General features: G+C 39.4%; 1 long non-coding RNA gene across 11 annotated transcripts in view; it reads left to right on the top strand.

Moving 5' to 3' along the window:
• LOC308064064 overlaps positions 1-13,864 on the top strand; it is a 30,145-nt gene that overhangs the window by 12,195 nt on the left and 4,086 nt on the right. For 3 of the 11 annotated variants that reach the window (XR_013928185.1, XR_013928186.1, XR_013928187.1), the window contains 2 exons: positions 4,307-4,406; positions 8,710-8,946. This is a non-coding gene — a long non-coding RNA (uncharacterized lncRNA). The other 8 variants (XR_013928188.1, XR_013928189.1, XR_013928184.1 and 5 more) reach the window with 7 other exon arrangements.

The following is a 13,864-nucleotide window of genomic DNA, read 5'->3' as shown; positions in this document are numbered from 1 at the left end:
TGCTTTCAATTATAGAAATTATGATACTTTAGTAATTAATGGAAGAATAGGGAAGTATTTGATATCCCTCTAGCTATAGCATTCTCCAAATACTATAGGCTTTTATTATGGCTCTTGATACGTTAATTTTGGTCAGTTACGAGTGATTATCCTCATCTTCACTGGCTATCAGTACTCTGACTCTTCCTTCGCTTCACAACCTCTTTGCAGTATTTTTTCTTTTGAAAGTTATGGCATCCTTATTCTTAGGAAAGAGGAATTTAATATAATTAATGCTACATCATAGTTCAGGTGTTTTGGGTGGGTTTTTTGTCTTACAGTTGCAAACAATCACAGAATGGTAAGCGTTGAAAGGGATGTCTGGAGATCTAGGCCAACACCCTGCTAAAGGAGGTTCACTTAGAGCAGGTTGCAGAGAATCATGTCCAGGTAGGTTTTGAATGTCTGGAAAGAAGGGGAGTCCACAACCTCTCTGGGCAGCCTGTTGCAATGTAACCCTCAAGGTAAACAAGTTTTTCCTCCTATTCAGAAGGAAATTCCTGTGTTACGGTTTGTGCCCGTTGCCCTTTGTCACTGGGCGCCACAGAAAAGAGTCTGACCCCATCTTCTTGACACTTGTCCTTAAGATTTGTAGACATTGATATGATCCCCTCTCAAGTCTCTAAGTTAAATGGGTCCAGCTCTCTCAGCCTTTCCTTATAGGGATGCTCCAGTCCCCTCATCTTTGTAGTCCTTCACTGGAGCGTCTCCAGTAGTTCCCTGTCTCTCTTGAACTGGGGAGCCCAGAACTAGACACAGCACTCCAGATGTGGTGTCAGCAGGGCAGAACGGTGGAGGAGGATCACCTTCCCTCGATCTGCTGGCCGCGCTCCTAATGCACCCCAGGGTCCCACTGGCCACCTTGACCATGAGGGCACACTGCTGGCTCATGGGCAACTTGCTGCCCACCAGAACTCCCAGGTCCTTCTCCGCAGAGCTGTCCTCTAGCAGGTCAGCCCCCAGCCCGTACTGGTGTGTGGGGTTATTCCTCCCCAGGTGCAGGACCCTACACTTGCATTTGTTGAACTTCATGAGGTTCCTCTCTGCCCAGCTCTCCAGCCTGTCCAGGTCTCACTGGATGGCAGCGCAGCCTTCTGGGGTGTCAGCCACTCCTCCCAGTTCTGTATCATCAGCAAACTTGCTGAGGGAACACTCAGTCCCTTCATCCAGGTCACTGATGAATAAATTGAACAGGACTGGGCCCAGTACTGACCCCTGGGAACACCGCTGGCTACAGGACTCCAGCTGGACTCTGCGCTGCTGCTCACAACCCTCTGAGCTCTGCCATTCAGCCAGTTCTCAACCCATCTCAGTGTCCCCTCATCTAACCCACACTTCCCGAGCTTACCTATTAGGGTGCTGTGGGAGGCAGCAGCAAAAGCTTTGCTGCGGTCAGTAGCTGTCATATTGCTTGTCTTGACTGTGAATTAACAGCTAGAAATCTAGAGTTAGGTTGATGTAAGAAGGATTATTTTTTATTAACTGCTGAGTGGCAAGTGGTCTGTTCTTCAGTTCACGCTACCCCCACCACCACCACCCCCACTCCCTCCCTGAATGTTGCTTTATAGTCTTTAATAGTCAAACTTGGCCTGCCACAAAAGCAGTAAATGAAATGGGTGGTAAAACTCAACTTTCTGAAAATATCTGACCCAGGTGGTTTTATGCATTGATTTGCATTGTTAAAATGGTATCTCCTGTAGGTTCATCTTAGAATTTTAGTCGTCTTTTGTCAGATCCAGTCCAGGAAACACTTCCTCTCTTTGATATTGAAGTAGTCTAAATGTGAGAATAGCAGGGTTTTATTCCCTCTGCAAAATATCTAAGAAGGTAAGCGATTACTTAAAAAGAAGTCCTTTTGGTAACAAATCCTGGATTTGCTCCGTAGCTAGTTGAGTGATTTAAAATTCATACTTGTATACAAGACTTTGTAAATGAGGGAAACTTTTTCCAGAACTTTGTTTTTTAACATAGTAAACTTCACAGTGTTTAAAGTCTATATCTAAATCTGTTTCAAGCCTCTTTCCCAATGGAACTATTGGGAAAGTTTGTGGTGGATAAGAGCATACAAATACAGTACTTGCAGTTTTAGCAGATTTAGGTTTGTTTTTACCAGCTATCTTTTGCACATCTCTTAAAAGTAATTCATGTTCTACACACCTGAGACTGGTTGGAAACAACTGGTCTTAAACCCCCATAAAATTTATCATATTTCTCTCCCTTCACCCTGTGTTCTTAGCCAGTAATTGTTCTACCACAAACCCCGAGAATTTACTGCTTTTCTCTAGAGTAATTGGTCATATTCAGCACACATTTGCTCTGTCGCAGCTGGAGCTACTCTCAGTCTACACTTCAATACATAGGTTATGGGTAGATGTTACAGTGAGGATAGTAGTGTACAGTCAGTACTACTCAGCACTTCCTAAGGGTGTAGAGAAAGAATTTTCTTAGAGATTTTTTATTTTCTTGTGAGCTGTAAATCTCACTAGTTTTTTAGCTTGGTAGTAATGATCATTATTTTTACGGTCTTAAAACAATACTGATGCAGATAATGGAGTTTTTACAGTGTGTTTGGTTTTGTTATTACCAATGTGAGAGGTAAATAATTCTGTATGAAAGCAGTAAGGAATGCATACAGCTGGAAAGTATGGAGTAACTTCTAAGACCTCACTGTAAGAGTTCTCTTGCCCCATTCTGCATAGTACCAGTGCAGTTTTTTGGTAGTTCTAATATTTTGGTTTGTGTTGCGTTTTTTTAATAAAAAAATTATAGTTTTGATAAATTCAATGTGTCAATTTTAATTTTAAAAAAAAAGCTTGACTGGATCAGTTCTAACATGTTCTGATGTGTTTTTTTCAGGGTCAAATATGTGATTGAAAAAAGCATATTCTTCATGGCATTGTGAAATTAAGTCTTTCATGACAGTAATTTTTACTACCTGCCTATGGTTATCCTAAATTGCTGTTCTTGAATGTGTTTAAGTATTCAAGTTAATACAATGTGGCATTGAAACGGCATTTGTTCGGTCTTGAGTCAAAGAACCTCAAAGTGGTAGAAAAATATTTTAGTAGTCACGCTATACTGTTAGCACAGTAATCTCAGTATGTGGAAGTTGAGGAGTTAGCTTTTTTTATTAGACTCATTTGAAAAATATTCACTTCCTTGAAGATATACTATATTAAGTATTGCTATGGTACTTATGCTTTATCTGAAATACTGAGAAAGAATGTTCTGTAACTTCAGCTTAATCTTTTACTTACTAGTTGTATGGGGCTGTAATTTAGCAAGCAAGGATAGAATGCACTTAAATGAAAACTTCTTAAAAAAAATATTCTTGGGATTGTTACCTGGGATTATTCAGTTCCCTACTGAATTTTGAAGTGCCAGATCTGTTTTCTGGATTAGTTGGAAAAGTTTGTTTATTAAAAACTCATGGTACCATTAACGTATTGACTGAAATGGAGTTTGGAGCCTTCAGAGAGGAGAGTTTTGAGGGACTGTAAAAGTAGTGTGCCTTTCTGAAAGAGTAGAAAAGTTACTTGGTGGCCTCACAGCTCGAGTCATCAGAGGGGCACACTCATTTTCATGACAGATGCTAAGCTGTTGCTGCTCAAGCTGCTTGGATAATAAGGTTGATAGTTTGCCTACAAAGGTTCCCATAAAAACACTGAACAACTAAGAAAACAAAAAGGATCAAGTTGAATGTAGTGATTATGACCAACACTTCATGGAAAACTTACTTTCTCTTGAAAAATAATTTTGATAAATTCAATGTGTCAGACTTCCAAATTTGAAAATACACTGTTAGGAAGCCTGTTCTTGATCCTTGCTGATGTTGATGAACAACTCCATGTTATCGATAACTGACATTCAAAGCCCTCATTTACTGTGTAATATCTACACTCAGACTGAGCAGACTACTGGAGATCCATCCATTCTGTCCCTTTAGCAAGGCTGAAGCAAGGGCACTTAGCGGTTGTTCGGTACTGTCATTAGGTATCCTCATTTCCCTGTTTGTGCCCATAGCAGTTTTTTTCCTCAGTCTTTCAATAACCTAAACTTAACTTGAATGATTCCTTGTGTAATAAATTAAATAGGTCCACATAGTACTGAATTTTATTTTAGTTTAGTTTACACTGAATAAAGATTTAATTATTTCAAAAAGAATGGCAGTTTGATATAGGGCAAAGTTGGGTATTTGGGGTTGGCTGGTGGCTGGGTTTTTTTCCCTCTACAAGTGATCACTGATTTGCCCTTTTTTTTCTTTCAGAATTTGGAAAATCAGGGTGATGGTACAGGAAGTAGAAACAAAGTTGAAGCTGGAGTTTGTGGCCTTGATCAACAACAAGTTGGAGCAGAAACATCTCAGAGTAAGAGCAGTGCATTTAATTTTAAGGGGAAAACAGTAGCAGAATACTTAGATCTATCTAAGCAAGGAAAAAGACTGATCTTGTAGTTGAGCATTGTTGGCCTCTGTGTAACAATGAGGGGACAGCTTTGCTCTAAGCAAGTCCAACTAATATCCTTCCGCCTTGTTTCCCATTTACCTTCAGTTGTGGCTGAAGTTCTGGCAGTTGGGTTCAACATGTTCTAGCTTGTGGTCATAGCTGGTTTGTTTTAGCTGTTTCTGAACTAAAAAACAGGTACAAAGTAGGAGAAAGGACGTGTATTATGTGGATCAGGATTGTATGTTGGGAAGGGTTAGTAGGCATTGCATATGTTTGAATGTGGGAAGAGAGGAATGAGATTGCTTGAAAAATTGTGCCACCCCCTCCCATCTGGCCTACTGTACTCATGAGTAAAGAAAAAGAAATGGAGCTTCAAAAAGCTCCATTCAAATATGAGGGGGCTGGGAGCAGGCCCTTATGTTGACAGGAACAAAGGTGAGAAAAGGGGCCCCTTTTCTGTCTCTGTGGAGACTTTTTCCTTACAGGCTTGCTGATTCTCAGGGTATTATTCCTCTTCACTTGGCAGGTTATGAGTTGAAAAGCGAATCTTGGGGTTTTTTGCTTGTTTGGGTTTTCTGTTTTTGTTGGAAGTGGAGGTAAAGCAGAAGCAGGCAGCGGTGAGGGGAAAGTGTTCAGTGAATGTAAGCTATTGCGGTCCAGCAGTTGTGCCAAATGAGTTCAGAGACACATGTAGTTTAGTTCTTGCTGTTGAATGTGAAATGGAGTTTTGCCATGTACAAAAGCAAAGGCTTCAGAATGGCAGCTTGGGTTCAGTGTTGGACTGAGGTGAGAATTTTTTGTTTTGTTTCATTTCACCTTCCTTTGTGATGAGTGCAAACGCCAATTCTTGGTGCAGCTCCTCTGTTGCATTAAGAACAGATGTCCTAGTTATGTTTTCAAAAGGGAATTTAAGTAGCATTCAGCATGTGGGTATACCATGTGGACTCTGAAACTTCCATCTGAGATGGTAATGAAATATATCTTCTGGAACAAAACAAAGATGTGAGGTTATTCTTTGCTGCTTTGAATGAACTTTAATTTTTTCAGACAGTTCAGTAATACTTGAGATCTGTCAGGTAAAATCTAACAAACTGGAACCATGCATCTTGTGGTTTAAATGTGCCTTTCTAGAATATGCTTAAGAGTGTTTCAGTCTTTGACATGTTTTTGACATACGTTTTTGTTGATGTCAGGTTACCTCACAGGCTCAACTGCAGAATAATTTACTGAAGCTTGAAGGCTGGAGTTAGGGAGCTGTGGAGCAAAGATACCCTGTTTTGATTCCATGCTTTAACTATTTTGCAACAAAGCAAAAGACCAAATAAGTCAATAGGAAGACCTCTGTGTTTTGGCACCAAGGGAACAAAACAAAAACTTTAAAAAACATAGTGATTGCCACCTGTATAGTCCTGTAATTGGAGCTGGTTACTCTTGACAGTGTAAGTGAGCACTTCAACAAGGTTGAGATTGAGAAGATTTCTGCCAGTCTCACTTTGTTTATTGCTGACACTGTATGTACCAGACACGACATACACAAATCATACTACTTGAGTACATTATCCAATGTTTTTGATTCCTTAGACTTTACTGTTAGTTTAACTTGACTAATATCTTAGTAGAACAGAACCAAGCCTTTGTTAGCTTCTACTGCCTACTGTGAGTTAGAAGGACATACAGAAAAGTTATGCGCAGAAGAGAGAGGCTAGCTTACCATTTCATTTAACAGTTTTGTTTATTTTAGTTGAAATGCCTTTTGCAGGCAGGAACAGAATACTTGATATGCAGTTTAGGGGCATGGTTTAGTGGTGGACTTGGCAGTATTAGGTTTACAGTTAGACTCTATTTATCTTAAAGGTCTTTTCCAACCTAAATGATTCTATGATTCTGTCATTCAGAATGTAGCTAACTGATTTCGCTTCTCTGCTACAGGTTATGTGAAGCTATCATCATCTTATAAGTAAAGTGAAAATTTGGTTAACATTTGCACAAGGCAGTGGTGTCATGGAATTACAAGGTTTTCGCCTGGTCCAGTCAGTAGAACTTGTCTATGGTGTGGCTGTTTGAAGTGTTTCTATTGCTTAAGATTTACCTCTACCTGAGTCCTGTTAAGCTTCTCCCCAGTTGCAAGGTCATTCACTGACACATTCTAAGAAATAACTCGGCCCTGGTTGCTACCTTCAGCTTAAAGTTATGGAAAAAATTGCTTGTTTGACTATTCACTATGCATACACTCAGAAGCACCCATGTTCTTGCACCCATGTTGCCTGTGGCTTCCAAAAATGCTGAAAATGAACATTACTTGAATTGAAATTACATGGGTTTATAACAAATTTTACGTACAAGAAAATACTTCACTTTAGTAAAGACATTCTCCCTTTTTTTACTGCTTTGCCTATACAGCTTGAGAGAGAATGTATATCTGCATAGTAGTACTAATACAACAATTTGAACTTACTGCATCGAAAAATGCTACAACTGAGGTGCAAGGCAAGTCAGTTATTAAAGAAAAAATAATCATGTGCTGTGTGCAAACCAAAATTTTCTTCAGCACTGGTATTTCAACTCCTGTCTGGCATGGCTAGTAACTTTGTTAACGAGGAAAACTCTTTTTTAACTGGCTATGTTATCCCAATGTTTGTGTAAATGAAAGAAGCTAAATTGTTAGATAAAACTTGTTTGGTTTATGCAGTGAAGCATGTGGCTGACTTAAGTTACCTTTGCGGGTTTTTTGAGTAGGTCTGAACTTTTGCCTTTGTTAGCTTTTATTGGAGCACATCTAAATACTGTTATTTGCTGTTGCACAGCATATGGTGTGTTAATGCTTTCTTTTTATTTTTAGTATGCCAGAACTATGTGTTCCTCCCTTCAGCATGAGCTGGCTTTCCTTGTTCACATTCCTTGCAGTTCATCTGCCTATAAATGTTTTTAGAGTACATTGAATGATGATGTTAAGATACTGATGTGTTAATGCATTAACAATAAAAATCAGACATCAAATTGTATGGTGTATTTGGCCTGAACACATTCCACTACCGCCCCAAAATCAAGTAGTCTCTGTTTTTTAACTAAAATCTTATTTGGAAGCTTTTAGTCTAAAATCAGTATTTGTTGCATTTGTCACATTTGTTGAGAACATCTTTGGGAGAAAATCTGAAATTTTCTCCAGTAGAACACCTGGTGTTTTGTGGAGAGGAGTCAGAGTGGTTTGGGATGGAAGGGACCTTCGCGATCGTCTAGTTCCAACCTCCCTCCCTTGGGAAGGAAAGGTCAAAAGATTACTTGCTATTAGGGCAGGCAGTGTAGAACAAGTTCTCTCAGACTTGGGGAGAATCTGGGTGTTTTTTTATGAAATGAAGGAGCCTGAAAGAGGATACGTGCCTGTTAGACACAATTCAGCTAGTAAGTTATATTTTCTGAGAGGTGGGTGATTTTCATTGGAAAATCCCCATCCAAAACAAAATTATTATTTTGGGATGTTGTGGTATAAGACACTGTATATTTGCAAAGCAGTAAAGGTTGCCACCTCTTTTTGCTTCACCTCCGTGGTTATTGATCTGAAAATACTAATTTACACTTGACTATAGTTCACAAGTTCCATTTTTTGCAGTGGACTCATCAAGATTATTGAGCGTACTTTAGGAGTAATGCTTGCTCTGGCGGAGCCTTGAACTTAAACTGTTGTTAATCAAGAGTCCCAAATCTTGTGTTCCCACAAGGGAAAAAGGGAAAACAGGTGGTAGGGCTGGATATAATGGTTCTTTCCATTTTTACCAGTGCTCTGACAGCTTGCCCTAGGAAACTTTCTCTTTAGAAGAGACATCAAACAGTAAATAGAACTGGCTAGGCATACGCAGTGCCTGTTGGTCTCTGGCACCCGCCATCTGCAGTAAAAGTCCTTGGGTTTAAGAGTTGGTCCTTTATTCATTTATGCAGCAGCAAACAATTTTATTCCTTGATTTAAAAAAAAAAAAAATTAAAATCTTTTGTTGTCAGTGTATGTCATGCTTCATTCAGTAACACTGTAAAGTAAGTGTTGTCTGTCAACATCTATGTATAACTTAAAAAAAATATTGAGTAAACAGTTCATTCATAGCAATCTCTCTGTATTTTTTACTAGTTCCAGATAGTACCTAAATAGTAGATCAGCATACACCCACAGTCTTGTATGTAGTAGTACTTTTATATTTAATATCAGCATTTTCTAACACAGTTCTTTTTTCCCCAGGGTAGAAAAGATTTTGAGGTGAGAATTCTGTGCTGTGTTTGAATCTGTATAGAGATCTCTGTACTAGTAAATGGGCATATTGTTCTCGTCAACAGCTGCTCTGGGATGAGCAGAAACCACCATACCAGTGGCACAAACCTAGGTTACATCAAGAAAGAAGAAATAGGCAGTGCTGATGCTCCATCTGGATCAGCAAGGCAGATGCTAAGTCAGAACCCTCCAACACTCACGTGAGCATTGCGTCCAGGTTTGGATCTTCGTGGGCAGAATGCTTGGGAAAGTAAGTCTTAAATACTTGTGTATATATGCCACTTCTGGCATGTCAGTATCCAAAATTCTGTGGGTTAACCAAACTTTTTTGTAAAAGCATGCTAGTCTACCCCCTTCTATCTTAATTTTCTCTGTGATGCAGCCTGTTCTTCAAACCCATGTGCTAGTAAGTATAGCAGCATCTAGCTTATGTGAGCTTATTTAAGTTATCTTAAATGAGTGTTTAAAGGGTTAAGCTCTGATTAAATCCCACTGATTCTATGCTTTAGGTAGCAGGGTGACTCAGAATGCCTTTGTCAAATGTCTTTAATCTCACCAGCTGCCCTGTCAGTGAGGATGAGTCAGCAGCTGGAGTCCTACACTCACTAAATCTGGAAGGCCCAACTGTTAGTATAACTGATTTGGCAGCTTGGGGCAGGATGTGGACTGCTGCATTACTGAGGTGACAGCAGCCTTTCTGGAGTGCTGCTGCATCTTTTATAGGAGAGAGGAAAGTCATTTGACTTTTTATTTTATTCTACACTGACAGTGAAAACAGTATTTTCCAGGAGAACTGAGCTGGCTGTGGGCAGATAGCAGAAATAGCATTCATGGGAACTTCTCGGGCTGCTTGTATGGTGGACGCTTGTTGGCTTTCTATACAGAAACAGTAAATCTGAAAACTGGGAGAAGGTGCTGAACTTGCAGCACATGCATGATACAGGAGTGACTGGTCTGCAGTCTCCTTGAGCCTGAAAGAAAGTGGGTGGCTGGCCCACTCAGAAAGGTCTTCATTAAGACTTGGGCAGCCCTGCTGTTTTAGTAGAGATACACGGCATACGTGCAAACTGAGTTTGTGTTCAGTCCTGGTATATTTGCATAAGGGGTTAGGAATCCTGGGCAGAATGGTGATGGCACTAAGCTGTAGTTACCACTAAAGTTTTATTTTCTTGACAGGATATTAGGATTAGTATAGCACAGCACTTGTGATTGGAATGCACAGGATTTCTACAAGCAGAACCGATGTAGTACAGCTTACAAGTAGCGTAATACAGCATTTAAATACAACTGAAGTTTTATAATCACCTGGACCCTCTGCAGGGCAGGTCAAATCTTAATACATGGTTTACTGTATCAATATAACAATCATAACCTGGACTCAAAAATCATATAAAAGAATCCAAGTCAATCCCTCAGTCCTGGGAGGAAGCAGGTGATAGTGGAGGCGTCCCTGGTCACAGGGCTTCCCCGGTCTTGCTGTCCAGCAGCAGTTTGGGTCCAAGTTCCCCTCTTAGGACTTGTAACTGCTTGGTTTTACAGACAGTGCTCTATGTGCTGCTATGCTCCCCAGTTCTGTGATGGGGTCATCAACAGCACCTGGTTGGCTGTGTGCCTGGGACCTTCAAGGCCAGCAAGGAAGGGAGTAACTGGCCTGGCACCCAGGAACCCTGAGGCTGGTAGGGAGGAAAAGAAGAAATCTGTTTGGTCTGTCTACTTGATTCACAGAACCTTCAGGGCCTGATAACAAGGGAAAGGGAACAAATATGTGACCTGCTTGGTCACAGGGAATGGCTGCTTGCCTTATAAAATGGCATTAGTTGTGCTAACCACATTACCAGGGGTCTGGAGCAGGTGTACTGGCCAGACACCTGATGCTGGTTTTGGTAGTTCTAGGGATGTTTGGAACACCCCTGCTCACAATGAGGAGGATAAAAGATTTCACAGAAAGTTATCCTGTGCAAATTGGTTAGAGCTCATATGTCAGATTTGTGGCCTTCTCTGCCTTTGAGCTTTTGAAAGGAGAGCTCTGCACTTTGTGGTCACCTGGCAACTGCGTACACAATATGAGGCAGTGATTTTTCTCTTTTCAAGTTAACATCATCTTGATTTAGACATAGTCACAAGCTGCTGTTGTCAGGTTATAGATTATTTTTTTCCTTTTTCCAGAGAAACTCCACAGATCTTACAGCAAGCTTTTATAAATTTTAAATGAAATTTAAATGAAAAGACTTGTAATTTTAGGTCTGTAGGCATAGAGAAACATTGTTTTTCTGTATTTTGTTAATGGATGCATGTTTTGAGTACATTTGTGTTTTGGTTTTGCTTTTAGTATAATGTTAAAATTATTATATAAATAATGCTTTCATTTTACTTCCACAATATATCCTGTGGGCTTCAGTAGAAACGCATACAGGAAACAAGGTTTAGTCCTAGCTTTATAATACTATTTTTTTATTGTCTTCTTAAAAATACAGCTTTTACAGTGGTAGTTGTAATATTTGCAACTTTTTTGAAGATTTTTTTTTTAAGCCAGCTGGATTTGGAGTACTTAGCTGAATAGTTGTGAAAAGAAACCAGTCTGTATAATAATAATTTATTAAGCCTGAGATCTGATTTAGTCAAGTAGACTAAAAAGACTCAGCAAGGAGACTTCTTTGCTAAGGAGACAGTGATTGGATATGGGATTGGATAAATCTCTTAAAAAAAAAAAAAATAAAAATTTTTCTGGCCTCAGAAAAGGTGCAACTTCTGTGGTAACGGTAGGAGAGGCATGTAAGAAGGTGAGAGGAAGGCAGCACACCAGTGGTATTTTAGGACTGGGCAAGGGTATACTCTACAAAAGTATCCCCAATGTTTTCTACAACTTTGGGTGTTTTCTAAAACTAGTGAAAGAGTTGCTGTGTGTTTTGGATTTAACTCCTACATTTTTTTTCACTGCTGGGAAAAAAAACTTGAAGAGAACTGGTCTAAAAGTATGTTTTTTTCCATGACTGAAATTATGCATTGTGTTACCACACACAGCTTACACCCAGGTTTACCTACTCTTTCTAGAACGCATCCATCCAATATAGATTGGGTACTCAGACATCAGAACAGAAGCTGCAAAAATCAAGAACGTCTAGTAAGAAAAAAATACTGTATTCTTCTGCCTGCTGGGTGTTTTTTACATAAAGAGAGTTCTTATAACCCAAGGCTATATTGTTTCTAATACGTTATTGTTGACACAAATTTTATTGTGGCACTTATCTGTGGTGATCAGGAAAATAGCAAGCACTTGGAATATGGTTTAACCTATGTTTCATCCTGTGATTTAAAGTGTTTGAAAACAGAATTGTCTTGTCTTTATTGTACTTCACCCCTTTTAATAAATCCTTCGCTGGGAGGAGAGAATCTCAAGGTGTTATATGCCCTAACTTAAGCTTCCTAGCTCTTCTAGTTGAAAGAATGGTCTAGGAGTGGGATGATACAATCGCTTTTGCATCTGAATTACCTGAACTGGATTACAAAACTGATACACGTTAAAAACTTACTTTCCCCCAGGTGTTTAAGGAATTATGTTTTTGTGTGTTTTTTTTTAAATCCAATTTGCTTTGATCTAATAGTTATTGCAGCATAGCACAGGAGGTAGCACAGCAGGGAGGGAGTGGAAAGGATTGAATAACATGGCATTGCAGGGGGAGGCTGGGAGGGAAACTGTTATCAAACTACAGCCTTTTATGTCCTGAGGCTGCTTGCAGCGTTCTCTCTGTTTCTGAAGGAGCAGCACCTAGCTGAAGAGAACTAGAGGACAGCAGTTTCTGAACAGTAACATGGAGGAAAAGCTTTGTTTCTTCAAGGGGAAAAAAGATTATTATGTTTATGGGGCTGCTTTAGTAATGTAACTAGTAAATCTGCAAGTGGAATGGCCTAGTGGTCCTCTGTGTATGTGACTGCCTTGGTAAAAGAAGAATTCAGTATACAGCTTTAGAGTATAGATTCTGGTTCTTAGTATTTGTCATTAATACAAAGCACCGTGGCTTGAGACTTGTTCCTCAGCACTGAGTGACAGACCTTAATGATGAGTAGGGAAATGAAAGAAATTTTAAAATTTTATTTGTAATGTCCCTAAAGGAGGTGACTTTTGGATAGGATTGTAGCTCTTTAATAGAGTCGGGCAGAAAAGGAAGTAATACAGTGGTGAGACTACATTAAAGTTTGAAGATAAGGCAGAGAACATGTGCAAACAACAGCCAGAATCTGCCAGAACTGTGAAGTCCAGATGCTCTGTGTATTTAGTTCTTGTATCTGCAAAATACAGAAGACTACCAGTTGTGGCTTTGTCCTTTGTATTTTTTAACATAATGGCAAATTTGTGTGGGGAAGAATAAACAGCCTAGTAAGAAAAAAAAACATTGAGGCAAATTAAAAAATAGCTTGAATTCATTTTACTAACTAAACAAAGGTGATGACAGCTACAATTGCAGCATAGGTAGCATTTCAGTCACCAGCTGTCCACTGTGGTGTGTGGCTGCTACAGCAGTAGTTTTAAGCAAACTGGGAAGGAAATAGCAGAATCCTGTGAAAACCACAAGAAGTCATTACTTTCTGTAGTATGTCTCACAATACCAGAAAACTAGTAATTTGGGTCACATTTTTGGAAATCAAAACTTTTTTTCCCTTATAAAACCTTAAAGGAATCTGAAGAAGCAATGAACAACACATTAGACACAGCCATGGAAGATTACAGTTCCACCTGTTTGGATTTGGGTAAATTAGATTGAGATTAACCAGTTTGGTTTGTTCTATTTTCAGTCTGAGTGTTTTCCAGTTTAAGCAGGCTGAAGAGAGTTGTTAAATGGCCATTAGCGTGGGGAGAGATACAACAAGACAGACTCCACAACCACAGGGCAGGTGGTTTTTGTCCATTCAGATCATATCTCTGAATGACCTTAAGAAGAGACTAATATAATTTATTCTTGAAAATAAACTTAATTTTAAAACTTCATAAGAACACCATTCATTTAAAGTGTCAAAATACATGGTTAAAGTTGCTTACTGGTACTTTGTGAAGAATTTCTGAGGTGCGTTGTGCTTTTGATAAAAGTAAACCAATGCAACAGATGATAGTCTTTGAAGAAAGCATTTA

The sequence above is a fragment of the Falco punctatus genome (assembly GCF_963210335.1).
Source record: "Falco punctatus genome assembly, chromosome: 5".
Lineage (NCBI taxonomy): Eukaryota > Metazoa > Chordata > Aves > Falconiformes > Falconidae > Falco > Falco punctatus.
This window is presented reverse-complemented; position numbering and strand designations above follow the sequence as displayed.